Raw genomic sequence first — 24352 nt, 5'->3', positions numbered from 1 at the left:
ATTTAAGCGTTTAGATATATCCTTTTGTTCTCAGATCTGCTTTAGCAGTGCCAGTTTTAAATTTAACTGGATGATACTTGATGCAAAACAGTTCTAAAAAAGCATTTTTATAATCTGAGCTTTAACTATGCATACTAAGAGAGGACAGAAAGGCTTCTGTATTTTTTCTATAACAACATTTAGTGCACTGAACAAAAGATTTGGGGATGTTTTGTTTTTACTGCAAGTGGGGTTTCAAAACATATATTATGCTGTAGATTTTTCCCGGCTAGTCTTTCATGGCATGTTGTGACAACTAATAGGAAACCCATTTGACTTCTTGAGGAAAAGCAAACTCCTCTACCACTTCAGAGAAGTGTTGATGTTTTAGGAAAGGCAGATGATTACCTGTATGCAAGATTCAAGAAGGAAAGGCTGGGCAAAAGGGTAGCATACAAGCAGTAGAACTGGTTTGCCAGGCCAGAGGACAGGCTGGGAAACAGACTAGGAATGAGTATTCTGGTATGCTCAGGGGCTTTCATTATCACCCTTATCCTGGAGTGAGTTATCTAATCAACCACACAGAGCTGACAGCCTGGTACATGAAATAGTCTTGATGGCTCACTCCTGCACTTTCTGTCAGACTCATCTTTTCCTCTAAACTCATCTTTTGCATCAGTGTTGTGCTTTTCTATCATTTACTGATGGTGTGCCCCTGTCTTTCCTGATATAGGAACTGACAGGCAGCTGCAGATTCTGAAAGATGCTCAGCTCTGAGGGGCAAAAGCTACAAACATTGTTTGTGAAGATGTTAGTGGACAGAAACAAAAGCAGGTTTGTACTTCGGGAATTGTTTTATATGAAATAAAAAAGAAATGTCAGTGACACTAAGATCGTTTGTAAGGAGCTTGATTGTCAGTGTTGAAATACTTTGGTTTTCCTTCTCTTTGGACTTTCCTGGGTCCTGGGTTTGGAGGCCTTGTGCTGAGATATAGCACAGGCTGCAGTCAGGTACTGCTGACAAAGGCCAAAACTGTGCCAACATGTAATTGAGTAATGGTAACAATAGTGTATCAGCACATTAGCTCACACTATGTAGTTTACTGCTGCAGATATTTTCAGGTAGCCTTATGTAGGGGAAAATAATGCAGAGATACACCATCCAGCATAAATTTACTGGGGGGGAAGAAGGGGAATTACATGACTAATTGGGATATGGCAGAGCTTTAATACATTAACACAATAATTTTTTTGTTAATGTACACTGTTTATCAAATAATATATATTGGGTCAGACATTGTGCTTCACTGATCTGTCTGGGCTGCTCTCAATCAAAAGACATAGAATCATAGAATTGCTAGGGTTGGAAGGGACCTCAAGTATCACCTAGTTCCAATCTCCCTGCCATGGGCAGGTTGCTCAGAGCCACATCCAGCCTGGCCATAAAAACCTCCAGGGATGGGGATTCTACCACCTCCCTGGGCAATCTGTTCCAGTGTCACCCTACCCTCATGGTGAATGTGGTATTTTTGTGGTCTTCCCTAGTACTTCTCATCACAGTAGACTAGATTCACTAAGATGTGAAACATTATAGCTATGTTTTTCTTGCCCCTCCAAAGGTTTTATGGAAATAATGGAAACTCCAGCAGTTTTAATGTAAAAGATCTGAACTTCCTAGATACCTATGCAATGTGAAAGTGAGTGGATATTCTGTTTAATGCATTGGTAACACAAGCAGATTAGACTAAATAACTGAAGAAACTAGGGCAGCTCTCATCTTTATGGTGATTGGTGTAACCCAGTTCATGCTGGTATTGATTTACCGCTAGCAAATTATTTGATAATTACTACAAAGTAAAGTTGCTTTATCACATTTTCTACATCGATCTCAATTACACACAAACCTTCAATAATTGCTGACTCATTTAGAAGTCTGAGTAGCAAGAGAGGAACTGAAAAGATATCGATATAGATTTTGCTTCTCGCCTTTGAGATTCAAACTAAATTGGGGTTCAGACAAGGAAGTTGGACATTATAGGAAACTTCCCTTATTACCATCTAAATTGGCATCACAAGTATTTCTGTATCTGCCATTTCTCAGTGGCATGTTATTACAGTTGCCTTTGAATAGAAAAGGCTGCACCAGCGGAGGTTTAGGCTGGATGTTAGGAAGTTCTTCATAGAAAGAGAGATTGGCCATTGCAATGTGCTGCCCGGGGAGGTGGTGGAGTTGCCATCACTGGAGGTGTTTAGGAAGAGACTGGATGGGGTGCTTGGTGCTATGGTTTAGTTGATTAGATAGTGTTGGATGATACATTGGACTTGATGATCTCGAAGGTCTCTTCCAACCTGGTTTATTCTATTGTATTCTAGTCTAGTCTAGTCTAGTCTAGTCTAGTCTATTTTTTAATTATTGATCCATTTAGATTACTTTAAAGTGTACTATGTAAGATAGGATTTATAGAATAGAATAGAATAAACCAGGTTGGAAAAGACCTTCTAGATCATCGAGTCCAACCTATGATCCAACACTATCTAATCAACTAAACCATGGCACCAAGCACCCCATCCAGTCTTTTCCTAAACACCTCCTCACTGAGTAGCCCATTCCAATGGCCAATCACTCTCTCTATGAAGAATTTCTTCCTAACATCCATCTTAAACCTTCCCTGGTGCAGCTTGAGACTGTGTCCTCTTGTTCTGGTGCTGGTTGCCAGGGAGAAGAGACCAACTGCCATCTGTCTACAACCTCCCTTCAGGTAGTTGTAGACAGCGATAAGGTTTGCCCTGAGCCTCCTCTTCTCCAGGCTAAGCAACCCCAGCTCCCTCAGCCTCTCCTCAAAGGGCTTGTGCTCCAAACCCCTCACCAGCTTTGTTGCCCTCCTCTGGACAAGTTCCAGAATATCTAACTGTGAAGACTACTGCTTCCTTCAGTACTCAGAGGCTTTAAAACATACCAAATAATGGGTGGAGAAGTCAGTAATACATCCAAAAAAGATACTTCTGCTCACTGCACTAAATAAAACGGAGTACCATTCTGTAACCTGAAATTGTCTATCTAGTAACTGTATCTCTAGTGTAATGTCCATCTATAAAAATACAATTAAAAACCTGTGAAGACAGCACTCTTTAGGTCACCAAAGGAATGAAAAAACATAATCAGATGAAATAATTCTGTGACAGTGTTTGCTCAGCAGTAAAATGACACAAAGACACATTCATGTGGTTTAGCTATAATTTAATTCATTTGGATATTTGTGATCAAAGGCTTTAGATAGTTATAATTATCAATGTGTTAACTTTCTGGCTAGAATGAATCAAAGACAGAAAAAAATAAGAAAGAAGGGACAAGAAATAAAAAAAGGACTAAGAAACCCAACAACAAACTTACATCCCCCAAATTAATTTTTCCAAGGGGAAAAAAAATGAAGAAAAAAAAAATTAAGGAAAAAAAATTAAGGAAAAAAAAAAATCCATCCTGCATTTTTTCCCCAAACCAGTTCCTCTTGTTTATTCTTTCAGAATTACTGTGACTGTCATAGTGCAATGGTGGCACCTATTGGTCTATGATATGCACAAAAATCACAATCTGCCATTATTTATTTTTTTTTTTTTCAAAATTAATGCAGTCTACTCTCTGCTTCTGCATGCTGAGAGCAGCACTAGAATGACAATTCCTGCATTGAGGTGACAGCATGACTCATAGTAATAGCTCTGAAATTAGTAATTTCTGATTCAGGATTCTGCCCACATGTTGTGACTGTATTCTTGAATTGAGCAACTACTACAGAGCTGATCTTTTAACAGGTAGTGGGGTCATGAGTTCCCTTCAGAGAGCCTGCTTAGGTGCCCCCTTCCGAGCGTGATTCATTTTCCCTGATGTTTCCTGAGAAAAGAGAAGAAATAAGGGGAGCATACATTTGAGAATAGGTAATGGGAGTCTTGTGTGAGTCAAGCTGTGCAAAATGGGGTATGTTGTTTCTTAATTTGTCAGAGAGTATGAAAAAGGAGCTGAGGTGGTATGGAGACAAGATGGCCATAGAGGACAGGCATAGATTCACTGCTGTCCCTGAGCTCACTGTCCTGAGTGGTGTTGCTAAACAAGCAGATGCTTATTTAGGCAAAAAGAACAATTCAGATTCCTCCAATATTTCTCCCTTTCTTACTTCTCCTATTAAGATCATAGAATCATAGAATGGTCTGGGTTGGAAGGGACCTCTGAATGTCATCCAGTCCAACCCCCTCAGCAATCAGCAGGAACATCCTTCATTAGATCAGGCTGCCCAGAGCCCTGCCGAGCCTCACTTTGAACATCTCCAAGGATGGGGCTTCTAGCAACTCCCCAGGCAATCTGTTTCAGTGTTCCACTATCCTCATGGTAAGGAACCTGTTCCTAACATCCAATCTAAATCTGCTCTTCTCTAGTTTGAATTCATTGCCCCTTGTGCTATCACTGCAGGCTTTGGCAAACAGTCTCTCTCCATCCTTATCATAGGCCCACTTCAGGTAGTGGAAGGCTGCTATTAGGTCTCCCCCAGAGCCTCATTACCTAAGCTTTTAGGTCATTTTTTTCAGGTTTGGAGATTGTCAAGCATAGTATCTTACCTTTTTTTTTCACTGAAGTGACACAAGGAAAAAGAATTTGGGAAAAAAAAAAAAGCCACCAAACCCCCTGAAATTTTTAAGTATCAATTTAATCTGGTAAGAGACCATAATTCCTTACACTTGACTACAGTGCTTTCTAACATATCTGTACAGAATATTATCAAGGTAATTACCTGACCAGCTTGTCTTTTTTTTTTAATTATTTATTTAAGATTTATAAAACATATAATTCACCTGGAATTATTTGAAGTTGTAGCCCTTGCTTTGAATGCAATTGAATAAACATCTAACATTCTATTTTCCTAAATTTGTCTGTTTCCCATAACATGTACAGAGGAAGGGGAAAAAAAGTGATTGCATGTATTTCTAGGATCACTCAGGACCCTAGCAAAGCAACATGCCTCAAAAACCTCTCTCCTGAAAAATGCTGCCACAAGAAATGGGAAAAGTTCACTAAATGTGAAAATTAACAGCTAGTTGAACTATCACTTCAGTATTGAGGGATAATTTGACTCTCAAGATAATATTTTTGTCCCCAAGCTAGTTTTAAAATTATAAATAATTCATATAACAGTTTTTCCATTTAGTCCTGAGTCAACTCCACTGTATAACTTTAAATGATGAGTTGGAAATGTGTATAAAACATTAGAAGTTAAACTTCTGTACCAAATTCATGCACTGAAGTTTTACTCCCATTATAAAACACAAATAATATTATTTAAATATCTAGTAATAAGCATGAGTTTAGAATAGAATAGAATAGAATAGAATAAACCAGGTTGGAAGAGACCTTCGAGATCATCATGTCCAACCTATCATCTAACACTACCCAATAAACTAAACCATGCAACCGAGCATCCTGTCAAGCCTCGCCCTGAACACCCCCAGCAACAGCGACCCCACCACCTCTTGCTTGTTTAAACAGCAAGAAAAAAAAAATCAATCCATACTTGAAAATTTTAGCCTGTTAATTTGTGAAATCTTGAGAGCACTTCACAAAATGCAAGATGTGTTCAACAAGATGTGGTTTAGCAGTCTTTGCACATATATATATATGTATGTGCAAATGAGGGCCACGAGGATGATCAGAGGACTGGAGCACCTCTACTATGAGGACAGACTGAAAGAGTTGGGGCTGCTCAGTCTGGAGAAAAGAAGGCTCCGAGGTTACCTTATTGTGGTCTTCCAGTATCTGAAGAGGACCTACAAGAAGGCTGGGGAGGGACTTCTCAAGATATCAGGGAGTGATAGGACTAGGGGGAATGGAATGAAGCAGGAGGTGGGGAGATTCAGGCTGGACGTGAGGAAGAAGTTCTTCACTGTGAGAGTGGTGAAGCCCTGGAATGGGAGGTGGTTGAGGCCCCATCCCCGGAGTTGTTTAAGACGAGGCTGGATGAGGCTCTGGGCAGCCTGATCTACTGTGAGGTGTTCCTGCCCATGATCTTTGTGGTCCCTTCCAGCCCTGACTGATTCTATGATTCTATGTTTCAAATAACCTTAATTCATAATTATCAAGTAGAATGAATTCAGTTCTTCTTTCCTTCTCTTCCCTAAAACCTGCTTGACTTTAACCTCCCAAATGGCATTTCTATTCAGAGAGGCTGCCAATTCATACTCATAATGTATCCTACAAGAAATCCCACACCACAGCTTTTTGTGATGAAAAGTATTTGTTACATTTCCCTTGGCAACCAGCAAATTCAAAATAAAATCAAAATATCCAAGCACCTCTAAAAAATGTGTGCTAAAACCAATGTAATTTTTGCTTTTACAATTGAAATATCTGTCACAGAACTTGTAGTTAATTAGAATCATAGAATCAGTCAGGGTTGGAAGGGACCACAAGGATTATCTAGTTCCAATCCCCCTGCCATGGGCAGGGACTCCTCACACGAGATCAGGCTGGCCATGTATAGCATAGGCAAGAACCCCTAATATTTCAGGTGACCACTGCTTCCCCTTTTCTTGCCCAGACTCAGTTTTAAAGGTGACAGCAGCTGCCTTGAGTTGGTACAGGTGTACATATCCAAGCAGTGCCTGAACTGCAACATCCTCTTCCAGGAGCAGACTCTCATGGGTGCTTAAATTCAAAGAAAGGGGATCAGAGAAGCAGCCTGAGACATACCTCTATGGCAACACAGCTTTCACAGTGTTTTATCTATGTAGGCAGACTTAACTCCTGGCTCACCAGAGAGAGGAAGGAAGATCAGCCACTCAGCCCCAAAACCTGCTAATTAAACATTATTTATAGTTCATCTCAGTAGTCACCTCGGCACTGAGTCATTATACACTCACATACTTTAAACATATACTTTAAACTTATACTATTCTCAACACTGTGGTAGCCAGCTTTCTTACAGAGGAGCATTAGAACTGGTATTTATCAGGTAAGGTTTGTTCTCCAATTTGTCCTTTCCCCAAAAGATAAATTCTGCATACAGTAATGTAATATGATTTAGCAGCATCATATAAATGTGAGAAATAGTGTGAGAGAGAGGGAGGGAGAGAGAGAGATCACAGTTTCTTTACTCTCCAGAGATATAGCAGTATGAAAGCATCTGTGTATATTCAGAAATGTTGGGGCTTTGATTGGCAAAATGACAAAACCTAGTTAAAGTTTACACACTTGTGGATTATGTATCATCTACCTGGAACTCATAAAATGTGCATAGAATTTATCCATCATTTAAACTATATATCAATATACCAGTGTATTGCTTTCACCATTATACACCAAATTGTAATTTCTGTCATTTTGTGCACTGTTACCACTTGACTACATTTGTTATTAAATTTCTCTAAATCACAAAAGAAGGATTTAGGAAGACCTCATATGGCATCCCTTGATTGAACAGTTATTATCCAGTGGGCTGGAATAGAGGAGGAGAATGAGAGTACATGAGCTGTCTATGAGGCAAAAGGCATGTGTGAGCCTTGTAATCAAATGTTTCAGTGATTAAACAGAAAGCAAAGTACCATGAGGACATTAGGCTTCAAACTTTTCCAGAGTTCAGTGAAGCCAACTGCAATGAAAAAGTCATAGGAGGGAACATAAAAAAAAAAATATTCTTCCTGAGGGGACCTAAAATCCATGTTGCCTTTTCATTGAGGCAAACTTCATTCAGGTTCTCACACATCCACCTCCACTGCAGAAAACACAGAAACTCTAAAGTAAATAGCAAAGGCTAAGAAAGAATGGTGTTGTAGACTGGTGAGCATGGAATTCCCATCTCTGAGGAATATCTAGATCCCAGTGAAAGGACCCTATGGCTTTTTATATTTATGACAAAAATCCAAGTACTTCAGTAGCCACTCCAAAACAGAAATCCAGGACAGCACTAACTTACACTTTCTAAGTTCTAATAACTGGACATGGAAAAATTGGTCAGGTATAAAATCATACCAATATATCTACAAAAGTTAAGAGAAGGTTTTGATCATTTAGCTAGAAAATTAGGACTCTCGATGGAAGTATATTTGGTTTATGTGACAAAGATCTAGTAGTGGCATAAGGCTGGAAGGGTGGCCTCTGTGTGAAGGTGCAGTGGTGGCCTTTGTCCGAAGAAACCGTGGGCTGTCAGTCACATCTAGTTCCAGTCAGCTCCAGAAGAGACCCAATATCATTAACCAAGATGGTTATGTCTCTGCAAGAAGGGGCTAAAAAGATTGTGCAGCAGCTGTCAGAGGCAGAACCAAGAAAACTAACCTGCAGATAGGTTAGTGAGAAAGGAAAGGGAAGAGATACTCCACGTGTCACAGCAGAGATTCCCCTGCAGCCTCTATAAAGATCATTGGGAATCAGGTTCTCTTCTTGCAGGCCATGGGGGACCATGCAAACCATGGAGGAGCTGTTCCTGAAGGTCGCACTCACAGCTTAAAGTCATGATTCTGCATATATATATAAGCATATTTGGAATAAACATTTATTAAATAAAACCTTGATAGCCAACATTACATCAACTTGTTAAACCAAGTCTTTGAATCATAAACTGCTCACATCCAGAATAATTTCTCATGATTTTAGATTTGAATTTGTGATATACTGCAAAATACTATTTAATTAACAAAAATAAACAAGTGCCAATCTAAACCAGCACTATTTGGAATATTGTGGGGGTTTTTTTCCAGGGCTGTTTAACACAGGAAAATGGAAAGGAAAGCAACTGAATAGGTAGGTACCAAAATAATTTTTGATGACAGAAGCAAGATCCTTTACTAATATTAGCAAGAAATAGGTAGTCTAAAAATATAGTTTCTAATTTTCACATATGTCAGTGGAAAAAATAATCTCTTCACCTGCAGGAGCACTGCAATGGGTTGTACTGTTGTCCCTTGTGAAAAATAGTTTTCTCTGAAGCAACACAGGCTATTTCAGGATTTAGATGATTATGTTTTCCAGTGACTCAATACAAATTTCAAGGAATGGAAGAATGCCTGCTTTGGTAGCTTGGTTCAGCTACTGGATCTTATCCACCATGTAATATCCTTTTCTCAGGAAGGAAATCTCTAAACCAAGGTTTCCTCCTTATGGCAAGATGACTGAAAACATAGTTCTATTATAGATCACTGAAAACATGAGCACTGCAATAACAAAAAAAATATTTTTGCAAAGTAATAAATGCTACAGCTGTGTATATTAGAAAAATAATCTGCTTAATCTCGTCTAGAAAACTCTTAGTGCTGTAAAACAGGTCACATCGGCCTTTACAAGTTATTAGTACATGATAGGAGATAAACACATGGCAACAACTAAGATGATGAAAAGATATATTTCTGATGGTGTCTCACATGATACCTTCAGAAGTGAAAGATAATTCTGCTTTTACCTGAACTAAAATGAGCTGCTTCTTGATTGATAGCTGGCTGAACATGAGCCAGAAGTGTGTCCAGGTGGCCAAGAAGGCCAGTGGCATCCTGGCCTGCATCAGGAATAGTGTGGCCAGCAGGAGCAGGGAAGTCATTGTGCCCCTGTACTCAGCACTGGTTAAACCACACCTTGAGTCCTGTGTCCAGTTCTGGGCCCCTCAGTTTAAGAAGGATATTGACACTTGAACATGTCCAGAGAAGGGCAACAAGGCTGGGGAGAGGTCTTGAGCACAAGCCCAATGAGGAGAGGCTGAGGGAGCTGGGGTTGCTTAGCCTGGAGAAGAGGAGGATCACGGAAGACGTTATTGCTGTCTACAACTACCTGAAGGGAGGTTGTAGCCAGAAGGGAGTTGGTCTCTTCTCCCAGGCAACCAGCTCCAGAACAAGAGGACACAGTCTCAAGCTGCACCAGGGGAAGTTTAGATTCGAGGTAAGGAGAAAATTCTTCACAGAGGGAGTTGTTGGCCATTGGAATGTGCTGCCCAGGGAGGTGGTGGAGTTACTGTCCCTTGAGGTGTTCAAGAGGGGATTGATTGGACATGGCACTTAATGACATGGTTTTAGTAGTCGTGAGGTCTTGGGTGACAGGTTGAACTTGATAATCTTTGAGGTCTTTTCCAACCTTATTGATTCTATGATTCTACAATATCTGTTTAAATTAGAACTATGTGCAGTGCTGCACTTACATACATCTTATTTTCAATAATATGTAAGGTATGTTATTTTTTTTAAAAATTGCTTTTGTTTGCAACATTAATTCTGAACATTTCACTGATAGTCAGAGCTATAGTTTTAAGTAGGTTCAATTGTAATTTTTACTATATTCAGAGACATAACTACAGGTATATCATGGGTTTATGCACATTCTTTGATGGCAGTTACTGCACAGCAATATTTACTACTTTTCAATGAAAAGTGGGGCTGAGCATTTCATGGAGACATTTCATTAAGCTAGAAAAATATGAGAGTCTTACAGACTTGTCACTAAATTACAATATTTTCTTTTATATCTCGCTTATAACTGAAATACAATTTCTAGCAATGGAAACGTGATGGGGTTTGATTCTACAATGTAGTACAAATTTAATCAAGTGGTGTACATTCCAAACAAAGAAAATGGCTTAGTCTCCTGACAGTTCAAATGAGAAAATTCAGTCACAGGAACAATGAAGTATAGCCATTATTCTTATTTATTTATTCTGCTCTCGAGCTCTAAAGTTTTATTTTATTAGTCTGACAGATATTTCATGACTATTCTGCCATTCTGTAGGTAAATTAAATAAGAATTGAACACATATTTATGAAAGATAAAAATGTCATCATTGACTTTGGTTTATCTCATCCACTGAGAAACTTTATTTTATTGTGATCATCTTATATCATGTAATTATATTATATTATATTATATTATAGTATAGCATAGTATAGTATAGTATAGTATAGTATAGTAATAGTAATAGTATAGTATAGTATAGTATAGTATAGTATAGTAGTATAGTAGTATATTATATTATATTATATTAATCATATTGTATCATTTTGATTAGAAAAGATATTTTAGATCATGGAGTCCAACCGTTATCTAACTCTGCCTGCTCTAGTGCTAAACCACATCTCTTAAACACCTCCCTTGAGAGCCAATTCCATTGTTAGAGAACCCTTTCAGTGAAGAAATTTCTCCTAATATCCAATCTAAACTTCCCATGTTACAACTTGAGGCCATTTCCTCTCATCCTGTCACTTGCTACTAGGGAGAAGAAACTGACACCCACATTGCTACAACCTCCTTAAGAGAGAAGGTTTCTCTTCAGCTTTCTTTTCTCCAAGCTAAACAACCCCAGTTCCCTCACCTGATCCTCACAAGGCTCTTTTGCCCTTTTCTGGACATGCATATTACTATATATTAAATGTTAAATTATAATATGTATCAAATTCCAGAGCATCTGCAAGTTATGCTGTGGTCTAGTGAGTGTTGTCTATAATTCTATCATGCTTAAGACAGTTATCCAACTGGCCTACATAAAATTAATCTATTTTTTATAGCCAAAATCAACTGATAATAACAGCCAACTCTCAAATCTTGGATCAAGCAGTCTCAGCTCACTCAGACTCTCTTGTATGTCAGATGTGCCAGATCATCTCTGTGGCTTTTCACTGGCCTTGTTCCTATATGTCCCTGACTCTCTTGTACTTGAGAGCCCAGAACTGGACACAATACTCCAGGTGTGTCTCACCAGGGTTTAGCAGAAGGAAGGATCGTCTCCCTTGACATGTGGTCAATAGCCAATATCCCAGGATGCCATTAGTCCTGTTTGCTGCAAGAGCATATTGCTGGATCATGCTTAGCTTGCCGTCCACCGGGATCCCCAGGGCATTCCACTCATCATAAGTCTCCATTTGGACACTGAGCAACTATTTGAGAGTGACCATCTAGCATTTTTCAACCAAGTGCTCCATCCATCAAATCCGTGTCTTTCCAATTAGAGGCCAGGATGTCATGCAGAACAGTGTCAAATGCTTTGCACAAGTCCAAGAAGATGACATCAGTTGCTCTTTTGTTATCCACCAATTCTGTGACTACATCATAAAAAGACATCAAATTTGTCAGGCAAGATTTGCCCTTGGTGAAGCCATGTGGGCTGCCACGAGCCACTCCTTTGTCTTCTATGTGCTCCACCAGAGTCTTCAGGGTCTCCATTATTTTGCCAGGCACTGAGGTGAGACTGTCTGGCCAGTAGTTCCCTAGGTCTTCCTTATCTCTTCTATGAAAACAGAGGTTATGTTTCACCCTTTCCATTCAGTGGGAAATTAACCAGACCATCCTGACTTTTCAAATACAATAGAATGATCTTCTCTATCTTGAAATATACAGAAGAAAACAGAACTAACCCTTCTGTTAACATGTCAAGCCTGCATTTTACATGACCCCTACACACAGCTGATAACAATACAGCATTTAGAAATTTAGAGAACTATTTCATGCAGAGTAAAAGAGAAGCATCATGGTAATAAAAGATATTTTCAAGACTAGTTATATAAAGGTCATTATCTTCTTAGCTGGTTATGAATTACCTTTCTTTTGACCTCTCTAAAATAACTGCTTCCTTCATTCTTACAATGCTTTACCCTGTTTTGGTAGATTAGTAGTTAAAACCAAATTGCTAGGACTACAAGTATTTAATTAACATAACAAAAAAGTATTTTTATCCTTCTGGGATCTCTTTTTATCTCAAGTACATTTAGAGATGATGAGGGGTACCTTTCATAGGTCCCTCTTGGGAATTTATGTGCTCAAGTCACGTTTACATTAAAAAGATTTGTTTCTGTAACTCCCTGTACACCGTTTTGAAGACCTGCTTCTTGGAATATCAAATTATAGTTTGTTTGATAGATGTGAAATCTGGTAAGAATAACTGAGTGAATTTTGTGCCTTGCTTGTCCTTCAGTTCAAAATTAGCATTTTGCAAATTATTTATTTTATACTAATAGGCATATAGGAACTGAAACTACACAGGCTTGCAAATACATTTACTAAGATATTATCATATTTAGAAAGCCCTGACAGCACTGGTGATTCGGATTGTTTATTACTAGGAAAAGAAACCATCTATTTTTTCTTACTTTTAGAAGTCTCTCTTGTGCAAAGAGGAAAAATAAAGTCATTCAAGTCAGCAAAATAGTGACATTTAAAACCAACGTTGATGGTGAAATATGCAGTTAATGTACCTCCACTTCATAAAGTAAATCCAACAGATTTTAAAGCCAGAAAGCCAAAAATCTTTTATTTATAGTCAAATTGTAAAAAAAATACATTGTGTCAATTTGGAGGGCAAACTGCATGGGGTCACACTCAAAATGAAAGCAATTCCCATAATCTGCAGAATTTATACAGATAAATCTATTTTTAAGCTTATAAATATATACATAAACATATATGATCTTATCACTATCTGAGCCTTAGTGCCTCTAAAGAAAATATGAAACCTCAAGCTGAAATCAGTGGGCCAACCATGCTTCTTTTGTGAATGGGGGAAAGTATTCAAGCCATAATTTTTTAACTTGGTGGCACTTCTCAGACCCACAAAGAGCTTTGAGAGCATTAATATCTCCAGGTTCACTATCACATCTGTTGACACCTTACTTACCTATTAAATATTATAAATAAGTCATATATATATATTGCATATATGTATATCAAACTGTGATTTCAGACATACAGAAAACCAGTCTTCAAACTAATTCTCTGATCAAACATTCAGGTGCACTATAAAGTCATAGAATCATGGAATAATAGAGTCAATAAGGTTGGAAAAGACCTCTAAGATCATCAAGTCCAACCTGTCACCCACGACTTACTAAACCATGGCACCAAGTGCCACGTCCAATCCCCTCTTGAACACCTTCAGGGATGGCAACTCCACCACCCTGCTGGGCAGCCCATTCCAATGGCTAACAACTCTCTCTCTGTAAAGCAGCTTCTGGTTAATACCAGAAGTTTTTGTCCTCTGAAAGACACATGGTTTTCCTCATCTACTTGTATAGATACCCAAATTATTTAACTATCAAATGCAATTTAAATACTTTAAAATACATATATAGTAATTTCTTTTCCTTTACATGCTTCTGGCAAAAGGTCAAATAAGACAGGTCCCAATCCTCCACTGATTGCATTTGTGAGTGACTGTCACCATATTTAAGTACAAATTTTGTTACACTATAATTGTTTGGCCAATTACCCAGTTACATCCAACTGAGTTCCAGTTCTATTATGACATTTCATTTCCAAAAATACCCTAAAGAGGGAAGAAACATAAATTTTCAAGAAAGCTCTGTTATACCTGTAATAGATTATAGGACTTCAATTATCAGAGACAGAAAAGACCTCTATGTTCATCCACTATCAATAAAAAAATTGATTTCCACATTATATGCTCATCTGTAACACATACAGCACTGGAAGGAAGATCCCATGAGTACACAGCCTTAGGCTCTGTCCTGCCCTCTAACTTTCCCTGAGCACATTGAGTACCATGTTTTTCCTTTCATTGTTCTTCTTTTATCTGCTTTTCTAAATCTCTTTGTTCCTTTGTTTAGTTTTCATCTATTCTGAGCTGCCACTATAGTATTGAATGTTGATGACACAATAAAGTGCTATAACTCAGAAGGTTATTTTTCAGCTGCATTCATTAGCATAACACAGATATCCTGTATTTATGTGGGGAAACTCTACATCCAGTTATCATGTTAAGGTCAATTAATCCAGCTGCCTGCAAATACCATGGATGTGTAAGGGATTACAGTCATGGGCTAATACTGCAACAGGGACAGAGAGTGATACACCCTTTCAACTCCCATTGCTGATTCTCACCATCTACTTTCCTTCGTAATTCCACCCTAATGCCCTGCTAGTGCTATGCATGTGCTGCTTCAATCTTAGCTCTTTGCAGGGATATTCCTAGTCCTGTTCCTCCTCTGTTGACTCCTCAGGTCAGTCTGTTGGCATTTCTGATTCTTTTGACCTGAGTATACCAGTTATCACTTCCAACAAATATAAATATAAATATAAATATAAATATAAATATAAATATAAATATAAATATAAATATAAATATAAATATAAATATTTGTTATATTTGTTTGTTTGCTTGCTTGTTTGCCAGAACTGGAAGTAACAATACTGAAAATCTAGGACTGAAGTGCAAAATAAATTCTAACAGTCAGCAAAATAAGCACAGAATCACAGAATCATCAAGATTGGAAGAGACCTCAAAGATCATCAAGTCCAACCTGTCACCACAGACCCTATGACTAAACCATGGCACCAAGTGCCACGTCCAATCCTCTCTTGAACACCTCCAGGGATGGTGACTCCACCGCCTCCCTGGGCAGCTCATTCCAATGGCTAACAACTCTCTCTGTGAATAACTTTCTCCTTACCTCGAATCTAAACTTCTCCTGGCACAGCTTGAGACTGCATCCTCTTGCTCTGGTGCTGGTTGCCTGAGAGAAGAGACCAACTCCCTTCTGGCTACAACCTCCCTTCAGGTAGTTGTAGAGAGCAGTAAGGTCTCCCCTGAGCCTCCTCTTCTCCAGGCTAAACAGTCCCAGCTCCCTCAACCTCTCCTCATAGGGCTTGTGCTCAAGACCTCTCCCCAGCCTTGTTGCCCTTCTCTGGACATGTTCAAGTGTCTCAATATCCTTCTTAAAATGAGGGGCCCAGAACTGGACACAGGACTCAAGGTGTGGTCTAACCAGTGCAGAGTACAGGGGCACAATGACTTCCCTGCTCCTGCTGGCCACACTATTCTTGATGCAGGCCAGGATGCCATTGGCCTTCTTGGCTACCTGGGCACACTTCTGGCTCATGTTTAGGCGGCTGTCAATCAGCACCCCCAGGTCCCTTTCTGTTTGGCAGCTCTCCAGATAATAAAACATCTAACCAGAGAGAATAATGTATTTTGTCAAAGAAAGCAAAAAATCTCAAGAAATAAAATCTTCAGAGGAAATAATGCCATTTTAAAACTCACTTGCTATTTTTCTCCTTAATATGAGAATAGTAAGGCAGAACAGTTGAATTTAAACAAATAATGCAATGCACACACCATGTATAGCATCATTAACAAGGAAAAAAAACACAACCAAGCACATCAGATTTCATTCATAAGCTCCGTAAGAATTCAGCTTAAAATAGTTCAAGAAGGATTTTTCATTATTGTTTGACATGTCTACCGCAGAATGGAAAAATCAAGAGTACAACATAATATTTTAGCTCAACTAAATAGTATGTGAAAACTTTGCAAATAAAAGCTATTTCAATTTTTTTTTCTTAGTTCTTCAATAATTTCCTCTGTAACTGATAGAGATAAAAAGCTTTTCCCCCCATAGACAGTGCAGACTTCTTGTTTACCTTTTTTGCTTTATAATTACCTACAGCGATCCATCTTCTAGAACAAACAGGGGGGAAAAAAGATACATTCAGCAGTTTTTCCCATCACTGCAACTCTTGGCAGAATATAGATTTTTAAAAAAATTTCAATTCAGAGAAGGTGAAAGTGGTAGTGATCAATTGGTGGAAGCAACTTGACAGAATGGGAAAGTTAAAGCTATTTCTAACTGTGTAGTGAGCCATAACAATGCTCCTGATACGCTATGCAGGCATTGTTTTTCTCTGCTGAACTTAAAGTTATTATTTCTCATAAGAGATACAAACTATTGAGACTATCAGATCCGCTGGTGCAGTTATAATATCAGACAAATAGAATCATAGAATCATAGAATTGATAAGGTTGGAAAGGACCTCAAAGATCATCAAGTCCAACCTGTCACCCAACACCTCATGACTACTAAACCATGGCACCAAGTGCCACATCCAATCCCCTCTTGAACACTTCCAGGGATGGTGAATCCACCACCTCCCTGGGCAGCACATTCCAACGGCTAAAAACTCTCTCTGTGAAGAACTTTCTCCTCACCTCGAGCCCAAACTTCCCCTGGTGCAGCTTGAGACTGTGTCCACTTGTTCTGGTGCTGGTTGCCAGGGAGAAGAGACCAACCCCCTCCTGGCTACAACCACCCTTCAGGTAGCTGTAGAGAGCAATAAGGTCTCCCCTGAGCCTCCTCTTCTCCAGGCTAAACAATCCCAGTTCCCTTAGCCTCTCCTCATAGGGCTTGTGCTCGAGGCCTCTCCCCAGCCTCGTTGCCCTTCTCTGGACACATTCAGGAGTCTCAATGTCCTTCTTAAATTAAGGGGCCAAGAACTGGACACAGTAGTCAAGGTGTGGTCTAACCAGTGCTGAGTACAGGAGCACAATGACTTCCCTGCTCCTGCTGGTCACACTGTTCCTGATGCAGGTCAGGATGCCATTGGCCTTCTTGGCCACTATACATGGATTTTATGTATATATATATATGTTTGTATATATAAGGCCAGCGGCTGAAGTTACTCTAAGATTATTCTACCCTTTACTATCTCAATGCAGAGCTCCTTCTATTGGACTAGATAGCTTTATGGCAAAGTCCACAGACTTTAGTAAGGGTGAAACAGCATAAATTTACTAAAATATCATTTCTCTTACACGGAGGATTATATTCAAAAATTCTGTGCATGTAATTCTCTGTTACAAAAATTTATAGAGTGTTAAAAGTCTCAGGAGAGATTTGTGTTTTCTGCTAAGCATTACAAAAATTTCCCATAAATATAAGCTGCCTTCACAGGCATGTGTAGACTGATTGCTTTAGTGATGTGTTTTTCTAGGCAGCACATTACAATTGTCTTCTTAGGTTGCATCTGTTCACCTTTGGCTGCAACACTGTAGTCTACGTATTCAGGTGCTTGCTGTTTTAGTGCAAAGCTCTTGTCTTGGAAATCATCATCCTGGAAATCAGCATCTGAACCATAAACCAAGGACTGAATGGAGACAGTTACTGACAACAAAAAAGGCAATTCTGCCACCATCAAATTAGGCATTATTTTCTTGACTTTCTCAGCACCCCCTAAACCTGATTATTTAAATTAACTACTCCATAATTGGATTTTAGGTAAAGATGTCCAAGTTGTTTCAGTTTAGATAGGAGATATGTAAAAACATCTCTAGCTCTGAATTAGTCTATAAAAGTAGCATGAATATGAATTGAATGATGAAGATCTAAAGGGAGTGATGGTTGTTTCAGGTTACTCAGGAAAGACGGGGTTATAACAGCACTTGGGTCACAGTGAGCGCACACTGCAGCCCTCAGGAGGCTGCGTGGCTGGGTAAGCATGTCCTGTAACTCCCCCAACACCTGCCATATCTATGCCCCAACTGCTGCCAGCACCCATGGATTCACAGAAGAAGATTTAGAAAACAGAATGAATGCCAGTAGTGCTGTTCAGACAAAAGGATTCTTTGATCCGATAGACTGAATCCAACAGCATTACCTCTTCTGTGAATTTCTCCAGAAATCCTGTAAGAACCATAATGCAGGGAAATGTTTTGACATTCTAAGTGCTTTAAAAAGAAAAGTAACATTTTAAGTTGTTATTTCTTTACAAAGTGTTGACATTTTGATTTTAAATACTCTGCATGGCTTTTGAGAGTTGCCTGTTTAATAAGATTTATAGCTGCCGTGCACCCAGCAACTCAACCCTCCTTCTCAGCAGCAGCAGTGGGGAAATATCACAGAATCACAGAAACATGCAGGTGGGAAAAGACCCTCAGGATTACAAGTCTAGACGATAACCCTACTCTACAAGGTTCACCCCTAAACTACATCCCTAAGCACCACAGCCAAACAACCTTTAAATACATCCAGGGTTGGTGACTCAACCACCTCCCTGGGCTGCCCATTCCAATGCCTGACCACTCTTTCTGTGAGACTACAAAATGGAAGAATAATGGACTTTCAAGTACTGTTTCAGGCTAATTTGAATCAGTGTTAAGATGATAAAGCTTTTATATCCAGTGATCAATTCTCTTACCATAAAGATGATAAAATATTACTGACGTATGATAATAGAGTCTAGCTTTAGAGTTATAGACACTCCTCAATTTATGCAGGTATAGAGTTCACTGCATGACAGTAACACTGTGAGAAGATAAATATGCTGTTTCTATCAATGTAAAAAAATTCCTGAGGTAGAAAGGTACAATTATGGTAGAACAAATAGGCAAACTCAACAAGGAGTGTTGAAGTATTTTCTGATTTAAATAAGTAACAAAATTAAGAAGTCACAGATACAAGACTCTCTTCCTTGCATTCCCCCTAATCAAATCAGTTCTCTGATAAATTTCTTCATGTAATGCTGCAAGTATTTTCTACAGTTGGCTGCACAGATTCCATATCAATTTGGTTGTGTAGCTGAAGTACTTTGAGATCAACTCTTTCAGTGTTGCATAGCATTTAGGTAACATAGAGAATAAATTTGATTTGCTTTTCAAGAAAGATCATTCTTAGCTCTTTTCCTCAAAGCAAATAAATACATAATGCAGTACTTCTACTAAAACAAAGATGGTGAGGGGTTTGGAGCACAAGCCCTATGAGCAGAGGCTGAGGGAGCTGGGGTTGCTTAGCCTGGAGAAGAGGAGGCTCAGGGGAGACCTTATTGCTCTCTACAACTACCTGAAGGGAGGGTGTAGCCAGGTGGGGGTTGGTCTCTTCTCCCAGGAAGCCAGCACCAGAACAAGAGGACACAGTCTCAAGCTGTGCCGGGGAGGTTTAGGCTGGATTTTAGGAAGAAGTTCTTCATAGAAAGAGCATGGGGATGTTCTTCATAGAAAGAGCATGGGGATGTTCTTCATAGAAAGAGCCCTGGGCATGGGCTGTCCAGGGAGGTGGTGGAGTCGCTATCCCTGGAAGTGTTTAGGAAGAGACTGGATGGGGCTCTTGGTGCCATGGTTTAGTTGATTAGATAGTGTTGGATGATAGGTTGGACTCAATGGTCTTAAAGGTATTTTCCAACCTGGTTAATTCTATTCTATTCTACTCTATTCTAGTCTAGTCTAGTCTAGTCTAGTCTAGTCTAAAAACAAACATACACTAAACATGGGACTGTATGCATTGAAAAGTAGCTACAAACATAAGGATACCATTTTGCAATGTTATTAGAACTGTTTTGAAATGTTTTAATTCAGTTTCCATACAGGAGCAAAACTATCCTACTATTCTGAACTCTAGGAACATTTAAGCATATTGAGAGTTTAGAAATGGTCTGGATCCACTTAAAGACCTGTTAATATTCCCTAATTATCAATTTCTCCCTTTTGTGCCATGTGACAGGTTTACTTCTCCTTCCTATGCACTTTTCCATATCAAGACCTTCTCTGTGACTCTCCTGCTACCAGTGTCAGCACACTCAATCTATAGTTGATCTTACTCAGAGGGGAGCTGGGAACCTCAGAGTCATTCTATTGCCAAAAAGAGCACCACTTAATTTAATGAAGTCTCATTCAAATGCATAAATGCAGTTTAAATATCTGAATTTTAAGTATATAGGAAAGAAATATTTTTATAACTCTGCATGTAATTTCTTTTGTGAGTAAAGGGAACAAAAAAAAATCTACTTTACCCAAAGCAATTAATTTGAATTTTTTCTTTCCTGTAGCCATAAAAATCTAAGATGTTTTGTTGTGGTTTTGGGATTTTTTTTTGTTTGTTTCATGAAGCAAAGACAAAGACTCTTTGAACTGTTTATTAAAAAATAATGGCAAAATGTACTCTCATCACTTGTTTATTCTCATTTAAAAGCCCTCCAGAACATTAGGCTCAAGGACAATTCAAGCAAACAGCAGGGGAAAATAATACATGAACTATCTATTTTTTTGCCTATATTCAATTAAGATGTCTTGAATAGTCTAGCCACAAGAAATATTTTGTGCTGTAAAACAATATCCTTGAAGGCAAATCTTGAATATATTAATAGCATAATATTGTTCAATACCTTTTTCACTATTCAGTCTGTAATCTACAACTCTCTTAGGCTCAGAACAATTCATTGTAATTCAACAATATGATAAAAGAGGTCTTGAAGGTTATTGGATTTTTTTTATGCAGCTTGTCAATCTTTTAAAGAAAATTTATGTTCCTAAAAGTTAACATGTTTGTTGCATTCTGGAATGAAATTCTTCTGAGTTATTTCAAGAAGAGCTAAAGTCAAAGATGAAAAAAATATAAAGTTTATAAATTAAGATATAATTACAAAAATGGCACAAATTCAAAGACTTCATAAATGTGCCAGGGGAAGTTTAGGCTCAAGGTGAGGAGAAAGTTCTTCACAGAGAGAGTTGTTAGCCATTGGAATGGGCTGCCCAGGGAGGTAGTGGAGTCACCGTCCCTGGAGGTGTTCAAAAAGGGATTGGACGTGGCACCTAAAGCCATGGTTTAGTAGTCATGAGGTCTGTGGTGACAGGTTGGACTTGATGATCTTTGAGGTCTTTTCCAACCTTATTGATTATGTTTGATGAATTCAGGTAAACAGCCTTAATTGTGGATGGATAAATAACAATCATATAACTTTCTTTAGGAAAGTTTATATCATTTATATCTAATTTGCATAATTATGCTTGATAGTAAGTTATACTTAGTTTTGTCCAATAATAGCATCTTTTGATTAGGTCAATATTTGAAACATTTCCTTTCCAGAAATTACTTGGCTCCTTGAGTTTGGATTCAATAGACAGCAAAATTGGAAAATCAATACTTAAACTCCCCTTTGACATTTTTGGATATTTAGATACCTGGCAAAATTACATCTGGACATAACATGCCATGGAACATGTTTGTAGAGAACAATGATAATATTTCCTCCAAGCTCCTCTTGTTTGTATTTTCCACCTGATAGTGATCATTGACCAAAAAAGAATTTGATGTTCTAAGAGACATATCCTCTCCCATTTGTGATACTTTGACAACTCTAGTTGCCTTTGGCTAAAAAGACAAATCTAGCTGCAGGGTCTAGCAACTGGAGGTTCAGTTAGAGCCTTCAAACACCAAAAATGTCATAATTTGATCTTACATCAGCTATTTATGCCAGAACAGGAACACAAAATATAGCCATAGTCTCCTCAGGTAAGAAAACTGCAAATCAGCAGTGATCCCCTCTGCCCTCTCTGCAGTCAGAAACTTCCCATCTAAGAGAGTCCTACAACCAGAATATATTTTCCTGGTTAGCTGGCCAAATTTCCTAATTTGCCACAGTACCATAGTCAGTTTTCTGAGTGTTATTGATTTTTTTTTTTTCAGCAGAAGCATGGTAACCAACATTACTTGAGTTGCAAGACAGGAAAGCCTTAATATAATTCCAGAACTGCTGCTACTAGAATTGTGTGACCAAATATTATCTAAGAGAGAAAGAAATCTGTTAACCTTAGAGAGAGGATGGGTCTGTGACATGATTTGCTGTGTCAGGGGAGTCAGAGAACACATAACACAGCTGCCCTATTTCCAGGCAGTCAAAAAGGCATCACTACATGTAATGACCCCAGAGCAAAAGGTGGGTCACTGGTGTCATTGACCTATTTCTTATCTCACATATATGACAGTAAGCTTTTTGTAATGAACTTTAGACCACCAAAATAAAGAGGGCTTCTATGCCAGGTCTGCCTATAAGAAACATTTTTGTCAACTGCATATGTGTGTCCCTTTAAAATGAGTTTTACATGAGAAATTTGGATGGAGAGAAAATTGTGAAGGTACATCTGCCTTAAAGTGATCATAAGGAAGAGATAAAATGTCACACCCTCCCAAGCTTTAAAAGCTGAATCCAGCTATCACCTTTTTTTTTCCTCCAAGCTTAGGCTGCTATGTGTATTGCTAGGAAACATCTGCCTCTGCCTTGGAATTCCCAGCCTAAAACTTCCTCCTGAAGATCATGATTTTATGATTTCTTTAAATAATAAGTGTTTTAATTCTTTTCAGACTTTGGTTGAATGGGTTGCCACAGCACTGCTTCGATTATTTTTTTTTTTCATAATTAATACACAAGCTTTATATAAAAATTCACCTATTCTTACTCAGACTATAGAGTAAAAGGTGTAGCAGGATCCTTAATTGCTACCATTTATTTTCATTCCTTGTGTTAAAATAAATTGGCTCTGTTCTCAGTTCATGTTCTCTGAGATGCTGATTTTAACTCCTCCTCACAAACAAAAAGAGTAACAACAATTTGTCTTCACAGCTATTTCCAGTGCTCACAGGTAGGAGATTTGAATGCAAGGGGGGGTTATGTATGTGAAGAATTTCCCAACACATTCCGTTAAATACTTTAATTTATATTCATACAGTGATTTAATATTATCTCCCCTTTCCCATTATTTCAAAAGGTCACTTGTTTATGACTGTGTATATTCAAAGCTCTATTACTGGTACTGGTACTATTAATAATACTCTTTGTTCTAATTCAGCTTCATGAGTAGAATAATTTTTGCTTAGACTAACATGCAGGTTGAGTCAGCAAATACCAGAGTTATCTTTCCATCTTTGTAATTATTTTTGCATTACTCTAGCCTGATTAGATATTTTTTCTCTCTTCTTCGCTTTATTTGTTTGCCTTAGAGATTATTTTGCTAAGTAAATCAATAGCTCTACAATTCTCATTGATCTCATTTATTAATGGAACTACTTGTTCATTTTATTCCCATCCGTTTCCATCCGTTTGTTTTGTTTTCAGTTTCTCTATAGCCTTGTGTGTAGACTGATGTCTGCAAACCTGTGCAGAATTACATGAATTTGCTGAATCATCAGAACAGTGTTATAGACTACTACCCTCTGGTATCAACAGTTTTAAGAACTGTTTAAATATTGATGTGGAAACCGAAACAGGCATACTGAATCACATATGAAGCTTACGCAGAGCATTTCCAGAGCTAGACACTACAACATTTTCTCTTGAAGGCAACTAGCAGTACCACAAAACATAGCAATTCTAAGGGTAGCCACTCCATGGATGAGTACATGGTGAATGATGTGTCTGCTGCTACCCTGAATTCTCCTGATAATCTACTAGGGATTTGATGCACTGCCTGAACACACTCTGGGAAATCTGAGAGAGTGTTAATTCTTAAGTCACAAATTTGACATCAGTGAGAAGCGCTGTTCATCCTTCTGCTAAATCTTACTTGATTTTCTTGCTTGAATGAGCTCAACACCTCTATGTTCAGCAAATCATTTCCTTCCAAGACTGAAGGATGCTGCATGTGTTCCAAACACTTTACTTACACTAATAGTTCAGGAAACATCACTAGTTTTTTAAGAAGTTTAATTTATCTGAATTAAAGTCAATATAACTTATCTGAAATGATGGCAATTTTAGCCATCATTAGGATTAAGCAATGTGATCAACATACCAAGGCTTTAAAGGGAAAATTCTACTCTATTCTATGTTCTGAATAAATTTGAAAATAAACAGTGCTGTGATTAAACTGAATAA

Source organism: Dryobates pubescens, chromosome 14, assembly GCF_014839835.1.
Source record: "Dryobates pubescens isolate bDryPub1 chromosome 14, bDryPub1.pri, whole genome shotgun sequence".
Classification (NCBI taxonomy): Eukaryota; Metazoa; Chordata; class Aves; order Piciformes; family Picidae; genus Dryobates; species Dryobates pubescens.
This window is presented reverse-complemented; position numbering follows the sequence as displayed.